Raw genomic sequence first — 9,389 nt, 5'->3', positions numbered from 1 at the left:
CACACACACACACACACAGAGAGAGAGAGAGAGAGAGAGAGAGAGAGAGAGAGAGAGAGAGAGAGAGAGAGCTTTCAACATGCATTCATCTGCTAGTTCCCTGTGGAAACAAACTAAAGTTTATATCCCAGTCAGAAAGAAGTAGGAGTGAGTGGCCTAACTCAACCACTGGAGAGAAGAGAGACAAGAGGAGTGAGAAAGCCTGTCCTTGTTAGTTTCGGAATTCCACAGCTGTGAGCTGGCCTCTCTGTGCAAGCTGAGAATGGCCAAGAGAGGTATCATGTTAGAGGCCCTGGCGTGTTCTTGACTTTGACTCCTCTGATATGAGCGCCCTTCACACACCGTACTCCTTAGAAGTTATTAGCAGGCAGTTTCTGTGAACTGGATCCACCGATGGCTGCTATCTCTCCCACTCGGCTTTCTCTCTGTTGGCAGCAAACACCTGAGTCTCCAGCATCTCTCTCTTCTGTCAATTGACAGTCTGTAAGCTGATTCTTAAACGCTGTCTCCTTTGCCTGCAGTCCAGTGTGAGCTGGAGCTTCGAAGAGTTGGGTGTCCCAGGCCTTCATCAAATGATGCTGGAACATTCCTTAGCTGGGTAGCAGGCGTTTTCATTTCTTCCTCCTGCCCACTTAACCTCACCCCAGGGCACACCCACTGTGGAAAGCGAAATAGGGCTGGCCTGGTAGCAGTGGTTGACAACTGGGGGCAATTTTGCCCTCCAAGAGCAACTAAGTTATGCCTGGGGACATTCTTGACTGTCATTCTGGGAGGGATCAAGTTACTGGCATCTACTGCTGGGTAGAGGGAATGGATGTTGCCCAACATCCCACCGTGCTCAGAACCATCTCCCACAGCAAAGAGCTCTCGGATGCTCCTTCCCCTTCAAGTGATGGGGAACCTCCAAAAATGTAAGGAAGTTCAATGAAACATGGGCTAGAGTTTGACATTTGAATTTTGCTTCTTTATGGCCAGTAAAGTTGGATACTTACTTATATCATCATAGAATGATCCGGTATTGAAGGGTTGGAAGTGTAGCTTAGTGGTATAGTACTTGCTGTGTTTCCCCAGGACCAAAAAAACAAACAAACAAAAACCTAAATGTTCTGTCTGACTCAGAGTCTGGTAATGTCATCTGGAGTATGTTCCTTATAGGAGAAGAAAATAAAATGGAGGGTAGGAGGAGAGAAAGCATATGATATACTGAGCAAGGTGTGTCTACAAGCTACAAGGAAGCAACTGGTATGACATAAACCAACCGATTTGTAAGAGAATTTTTAAAAAAGGAGGTGTCCAAAAAGAAATATCAAGGAAATTACAATGTTCTTTTCCCGGCCACTGGTCCCCATCAAAGTCACGATGGCGGGAATAACAGATAATAACAGGCCGACAGCACTATTCTTGAGGTTTATAGACCCTAAACTATGCCGCAGGCTATGTGTTAGGTGCTTAACACCTTATACTGAGCAAGGTGTGTCTTTCACAGCACTGTGGACATCTTAGGGCAAGGCAGCTTTTTGTTGTGTGGGATGGTTCTATACACTGTACAGTATTAAGAAGTATCTGTACCCTCTACCCACTAGATACCAGTAGCATCATCTTTCCCAGAATGACAACTGAAGATGGACCCAGACATTGCCAAGTATTTCTGAGAGGGCAAAATTGTCCCCAAATATGAATCACGGCTTGCAGGGTTGCATGAGGCTGAGAAGGCTGTCTGTGTGAGGACTCAGACTAAGTCCACTGGGCATTTTCAACACTCCTTTATACAATATGGAGTCTTGGCCTGCTTGTCACAAATGTGGGCCTGGCACGCCTCATACCTCTAAAGGCTTGGGGCCAGGTTCTCAGCGTGGGATGAGGGTTAAAAAAGATATTGGATGTACTGATGTATTGAGTATCAGTGTGTCTCCCAAGTCTGCTGTGGGAACTCAGATGGAGCTATATTAGGGAGGGTTTGTTTTGGCTCATGGTTTAATGGTACGGGCCATCATGTCTAGGCAGGACATGGTGTTACCAGTGTCTCTAGCTGTGGTGGCAGGAGCTTGAGGCAGTTAGCTGCATTGTGTCTATAGTCAGGAAACAAAGGAAGATGCTTCTGCTTGCTTTCCTCCTTTTCATTCAGTCCAGACCCTATGAATGGTTGGGATTGGTCTTCCCTTAGTTAAACAGGGTACCTTTGAAAGGTACTTTCTAGACCTACTCGTTGGTATGTTTGCATTGGGATTCTAAATGTAGTCAGTCAAGTTGAAAATGAGAAACTGGGCTGGTAAGATGGCTCAGTGGGTAAAGGTACTTCCTGCCAAGACTGATGACCTGAGTTCAAATCCCAGGACCCACATGGTGGAAGGAAAGAACCATATGGTGGCTCATAATCACCTGTAATGACAGTTCTTGGGTTCTGATGACCTCTGAGGACTTCTGAATGTATGTGGTACATATAAACTCACAAAGGAATACACACACACACACACACACACACACACACACACACTCACACATGCGCGGGGTGGGTAACATATATAATAAATACATAAATCTTTAAAAATAAAAATTTTAAAGAAAATTAAAGATCTGTACAACTAAAAAAAGAAAATGAGACATGACATTTCTATTGCAAATGGGCTTTGTATCTGCCAGTATGAAGGAGGGTTGAGAAGTATTTTTAAATGATTAACATAAGTAACACTCTGACTCTTACCTCCAGTCTTTCCTTTCACACAAAAAAAAGGAAAGGAAAGAAAGAAAGAAGCAAAGAAAGAAAGAAAGAAAGAAGAAAAGAAAGAAAGGAAGGAAGGAAGGAAGGAAGAAAGAAAGGAAGAAAGAAAAAAAGAAAGAAAGAAGGAAGGAAAGGAAGGAAGGAAGGAAGGAAGAAGAAACTGCGGGCGAGAGGGTGTAAGTCATATACTTACAACACAAACCATACAGGCCCCAGAAACAGAGCGCCATGGCCCTCAGCGGAAGGAGACACAAATCAACCAGGGGTGGCACTTGATGGGGGAGGGCTAAAGAAAGGGCAGGATTTGAAAGGTGGAGCTGGGCACTGGTGCGGTAGGAATGTGAAGCACAGGACCCAGTGGAGGAAGAGCAGGGTTTCCCACTTGGCTGCAGATCAAATCTCACAAGGAAGTAGTGGGAAGGAAAGCTGGCAGGCAAGTGAGAAACGTTAAAGGAAAATGTCCACAAACATAAAGTACAAAGTGCTTTCTAAACAAAGATAGTATCCTCCGTCTTCGGGGGTATTAGATATTCGCTCTGCTTCTATCTGAAAAACAAAAACAAACCCAGGATGAAGGTTGATGTAGCGGGAGTTGCTCTGTCTCTTCATAACAAGGGCTATCTTTCTCACCAGCTGCACACTCTCCTTTCTCTCCTTCTCTTCCCAAGAGGCTGATAAGTGCAACTGTCTAGTTTCTTTATCAAGTCCCTGCCGCTGTCCTTCTGGATGGTTAGAGTTGTTCTGTATTCTGGAATCCACAGTAACACTGAGGGCTGGGTGTTGAGGTGCACCCTGAGTTGTTCACTGTGGAAATGTCTGTCTCACCCCATGCCATTTCTCTCCCAAAGTCACCCAGCTTCAGTGGATGCTCCTAAGATCTTGGACATACTGGGCTGTCTGGATGATTGGCACCTGGACCAGGGGAACCTGAAGGCATTGAGACCATCTTTGAACAACTTCAAAAGATCTGTCATCCACAGAGATGTCCTTGTAGCAATCATTTGGAGCCTCTCAGAAGAGCTTTTGAGTAAATGAGATTGCCCTGAATGGCCCTGGAGTTGAAATGACTACACTTGTCAAGAAAAACAAAACAAAACAATAATAACGACAAAAATTCGGCTATGTCAGAGGGCTGGGCTGAAGGACAAGTGTCTGAAAAAACACCTGCAGTATTAGGAATTTACTGCTGCTTGCCCAGCCTCGGGTACCTGTGCCTCGCCTTTAACTTCTATTGTGAAATCATTTAGGCCCACCCATGTATATTGTGTGTGTGTGTGTGTGTGTGTGTGTGTGTGTGCTCATCTGTGGCTTTTTTAACTTCCTTGTTTCTCCCCTGCTTTGAGGTGGCCTACTGTGTTTTTGGAGGCTATAGTTCAGCTGATAACATGAGCCCCGCCACCTCTCTCTAGACTTGGGGGTGGAAACCAGCGCCCTGTCTCAGTGGAGATGACTGGTGGGGGTGTGGGGAGAAGAGTTTCAGTGAGTTGAATCCAGGCATGGGGTCACTGGAAAGGAAACAGCATCGCCAGTCTTGCAGTGTGGCGTAGTCTACCAGACCATGGCTGTCTCTGCTTGTGGCCTAGTCTACCAGAACCCCTCCCCCACCTATGTCTTTGGTCACACTCTTCCCTTTTACTGCACCTCAGCAGATAAATTGCTAGAGCACTTAGGAGTGCCTAAAGGGACCCATTTGGACTCCTGGGGGAGGGGAAGGGTAGGTATTTAAGCACCTCTGCCATGACACAGAGGGCTTAGAAAGGGAAAGGGCATTTTGCTCACAGACTCATGGCACTGGTTGTCTAGGCTGCACTTACATGGGACAGAAATGTATGCATTAAATGTGGGCAAAAGCCAAAGCTGCTCCCAACTGTGGAAAAAGCAAAACAATATAATAATAAAGCAAAATGAGTATGTCACACAAAGAATACATGGGACCACTTGGGATTCTGGGAAAGCCTAGCTGGGTGAGAGGAAGGAGAAGGTGCTGGGACTGGAGAGGATGGAGGGAAGTTCTTGAGCAAAGGCTCCCAAGCAGGCAGGATGGCTTTGGGCCTTTTGAAGTAACCAAGTGAAGCCAGAGCAGCTGCTCTACTAGCGAGAGGAAGTGCGGTGGGAGGCAGATTGGAGAAAAAGACCCACCAAGAGCTGAGCCTGCAGGGTGTGGTCCCTTACCTGAATTCAGAAAGGCGCTGCTGAGGAATTTTACCCAGTGAACAGACACCTTTGGCTTTCTGGTTTGATTCTGTGCTTTAGTTGAATCAATACCTGTGGTAAAGTGCATAGACAGTCAACCCTCCTTAGAGTTCTATGCATGAATACTCAGACTAAGAGATAGATGCTGTCCATCCCTGGCTTAGTTTCTCAGGCCCTTTGTTGCTGGGGTGTTGAGAGTAGATAGAGCATGTGAGGGGAAGGGAAGGGGAGTTTGGAATGTTTCCCATCTTTTCGGTTGAGCGGAGGTGCTGGCCTGTACCTGAGCAGAATCCTAGTAGGGACAGAGGTCAGTGGGAAAGGAGAAACCAATGCTGGAGATAAAAGTAATTAGACTTACTCTCGGTGTGCGTGGGAGGGGTGAAAAGAGGTATAGATCCCGAGCGGTGGAGTGTGAGCAGCGTGGCTGGTCATGGTCCCCTCTGTAGAGGTGGAACAAGCTAAATGAAGAACTGGCTTTCCAGGAGAGGGAAGAATGGGCCATTCCATTCTAGGCCCGTTAATTTTTAAATACCTGTGAAAGATACAGGTAGGGATGGCAACTAGATAGGCGTGGGTCAAAGATGCACAGTTCAGAAGCGGCTGCTTAGACATGGAGATCTGTTCCGTGGATGGCATCTAGTAAAATGGGGTAGTGCGGAAACACAGAAACAAGCCAGGATTGGAACGAAAGTTATAAATATTTATACTCAGGGTGGAGAAACCGACAAAAGAAGTCTTTTCCTTGTTGCAAGCAAAATACATGTCAGAAATAAAAGAGCAATGGTTTATGTGTGCCCATGGTTCCAGAAACTACAGTCCATCATTGTGGGGAAGGTAGAGTGGAGTTGGAACCTGGGAGGCAAGAAACAGACAGAATGCCCAGACCCAGGGACCAGATAGACTTCCTGCCCCTGGGGACGGACCTACCTCTCCCAGCCAAGTCCCAGCCAATCACTGCTTCTACAGCGTCTCCAAACACCACCACCATCTGGGGAACAAGCATTCAAACCATGAGCCTATGGGGAGCATTTTAGATTCAAACTTAACCAAGGTGAAAAAAAATCCAAGAATAGGAGGGCAAATATATATATATATTCCCATCTGGTGTGCACCAAGAATAGGAAAGCATAAAAGAAGAATGTGTTTCCGTCTGGTGCGCACAATCAAGGTATGGGAGGAAAATGCTGAAAGAGGATATTTGTATCTGTTGCATCCGGTGATTCAGAAGTCATGGTGACCTTGAAAAGTCACCTCATTGCATCTGGTGATTTAGAGGTCATGGCGACTTTAAAAAGTCACCTTGGTGGGGCAAGGTGATTAGGACTAGTGTGGAACAGAGGAGCAAGTTGAAGAGAATAGGTGTTAGTAGAGAAACATGCTTTGGTTGTGTTGAGAGAAAAGGAGAGGGCCATCATGATGGCTCAGTAGGTCAAGGAGCTTTCCACCAATCCTGGAGACTTGAGTTCTATCCCTGGAACCCACAAGGTGGTGGAAGGAGAGAACTGACTCTCCCAAATTGTCCCCTCATTTTCGCACATGTCTTGGCATACATATACACATGAGTGTGGACACATTCTCAGGCACACACACACACACAATAATTAGGCAAATGTTAAAATTTTTTAAGATGAAAGGAGACAGGCACTCAGTACTAAAAGGGACTGAAGATATAGGCAAGGCAGGTAACTGGAGAGCCACTTGGCATAAAATAATAATAAAAATAATAATTATTATTATTACTATTACTATTATTATTGTGGTTTTAGCCAGGTGGTAGTAGTACACACCTTTAATCCCAACACTTGGGAGGCAGAGGCAGTTGGATCTCAGCGAGTTTGAGGCCAGCCTGGTCTACAGAGCAAGTTGCAGGATGGCCAGGACTGTTACATAGAGAAACCCTGTCTTGAAAAACAAACAAACAAAAAAATGTTTTAGAGAATCTCATATATCTGAGGCTGGGCTCAAACTTAGTATGAGTAAAGGATGACTTCAAACTCCTGGCTCCCTGCCTTTACCTCCCAAGTACTGGGTGGGGTTCAGGTATGTGCTAGAAAGCATGGCTTGAATTAAAAAAAAATACTAGAGCTTGTTTGCAGTTGATAACTCTCAAGCATGGAAGAGGATATTAGACTAGAAGAGAGCCTGAGGATCCAGGACTATGAGAAAGGGGGAGAACAGCATCCAGAGTAGGAAGAGAAGATGATAGACAGACAGACAGACAGATAGGTGGATGGATAGACAAACACACATGTTAGTAGGAAGAGATTTGGTGGTAAAATGATAAGGAAGTTATATACAGTTTTTGTTTGTTTGTTTTGTTTTTGAAACAAGGTTTCACAGAACCCAGGCTAGCCTCATACTTGCTCTGTATCCCAGGGTGACCTGAAACTTTGGATCCTCCTGCCTCTGCCTCCTGAATGCTGGGACAACAGGTGCAATTTGTTTTATGCAGAGCTGGGAATTAAACTCAGGGCTTCAAGTGTGCATGTTAGGCAAGTACTCTACCAATCACAATATTACATCTCCAGCTCCAGCTCCCCCTTTTCTCTTGAAGGAAACAAGTGTGTCCAGCACTGCAGCTCAGAGCTTTGATGCATGGCTGTGGAGCTGTTTAAACAAGTTAGACAGTGAGGAATAGCAAGGTGGCTCAGAGGGCAAAAGCACTTGACATTCAAACCTGACAACCTGCATTCAGTCTCCAGAACCATATGACTTTGGACATGGTGGCTTTCCTCTACAATGTCTGCACTTTTATGGTGAGATGGGAGCAGAGACATGGGAATAGCCTGTAAACTGAAGGCCATCTAGCCTGGAGTACTCAGAGCAGTAGAGACAAGAGAGACCCTGTCTCAATAAGGTGGAAGGAAAGAACCAGTTCCTGAAAGTTGTCCTTTGACTTCCACACATATGCTGTGAGACCCCTATCCATCGTTGTTACCACTACTGCCACCATCACCACTGCTCCCACCATTACCATCACCATCACAATGATCACCACCACCACCATCACCACCACCACCATCACCACCACCACCATCACCACCATCATCACCACCACCACGACCACCACCATCATCATCATCACCACCACGACCACCACCACCATCACCACCACCACCGCTACCATCACCACCACCACCATCACCGCTACCATCATCACCACCATCATCACCACCACCAACCATCATTATCACCACTACCCTCAAGTAAAATTGAACCGTTAGGCTGTGAGACCTGGGCATACATGGACAGGTGACTATCCAGCCATAAGTACCTGGCTGAGATTTGTGATCATAAATTGAAATTGAAGCCAGATCTGTGTGACTGCAGATCTCTACTGCAATACATGCTGCTTGTTGGAAGAGAGAGATTTAGGGCTCTGCCAAGTAACAACAGAGGATTAACTCGCTGTTGGACCATTTGGTCCAGGCCTTCCAGAAGAGCCAGGGTATGAGGGGCGTAGGAATGCCACAGAGCTCATGGGAAGTACAGGAGCCACAATCCTTTCATCTGGGCCTCCACGGAGAACTTTTCTCTCTGCTGCTCTGGCACGTAAGCTAACAGCTGGGGAAGGACGCATACCTGAGATGCAGTGGCGACACCCAGTGACGGCTCCTCGAAGTGCACCTTGTTGGGTGTGGGCTGGGAGCCTCTCCAGGAGGCTGTTCTCTTTCTGCTCTACCCAAATGCTTTGCGCTCTCCCGGCTATCTCTTGCAGGATTCTGTGCCTGCACCCTAGCATTCCCAAGGTGGTGAAGTGTTGTGTGGCGGGGTAGCTTCGAGGGGAGTGCAAAGACACCCAGAGTAATCTGGGCTGTTAGCTCCAGAGCCCAGACATCTTCTCTGCTGGGTCCCTGCTGGCCAGCGACAGTCCTGATTTCCGAATGCTGGGACATTCTAAAGCCCTGTCCAGGTTCAAACAAATGCCGGGCAGTGTATAGACTCTTCTCTGTCACAGCAGTCCTGGGATATTTACCTCTTGGTTGATGCAAGAGCTGAGTGAGGACTGTACCCTCCTCCATCACCTCCAAAGAGTGCTCTTCCTTCTGGGCTTAAGACATCATACTGTCCCTGGCTCTGTTTGTCCCCTGCACCAAGATCTGCTTTATCTAGAGATTCATAGGTCCCTCTGCAAGTCTGTATCCATTTGATACCTGTCACAAGTCCTGGGTTGGACTTGCGGGCTAAGGAGCTGGATATCACTTAACTAGAGGCTAGTCTTTAGGAAATAAGGATAAAAAGATTTGGGTCTGGAGAGATGGCTTAGCAGTTAAGAGGACTTGCTGCTCTTGCAGAGGATTCAGGTCCAGATCCCAGCACATACATGGTGGCTTCACAACCATCTGTGATGACTCCAGTTCAGAAGGACCCAATGCCCTCTTCTGACCTCTGTGGGCACCAGGTAGGAATGTGTCACACTTACATATAAGCAGGCAAAATGCATAAAATAAAATGCATCTTTTAAAATTATTTATCT

The sequence above is a fragment of the Microtus ochrogaster genome, chromosome 7, assembly GCF_000317375.1.
Source record: "Microtus ochrogaster isolate Prairie Vole_2 chromosome 7, MicOch1.0, whole genome shotgun sequence".
Taxonomy (NCBI): Eukaryota; Metazoa; Chordata; class Mammalia; order Rodentia; family Cricetidae; genus Microtus; species Microtus ochrogaster.
This window is presented reverse-complemented; position numbering follows the sequence as displayed.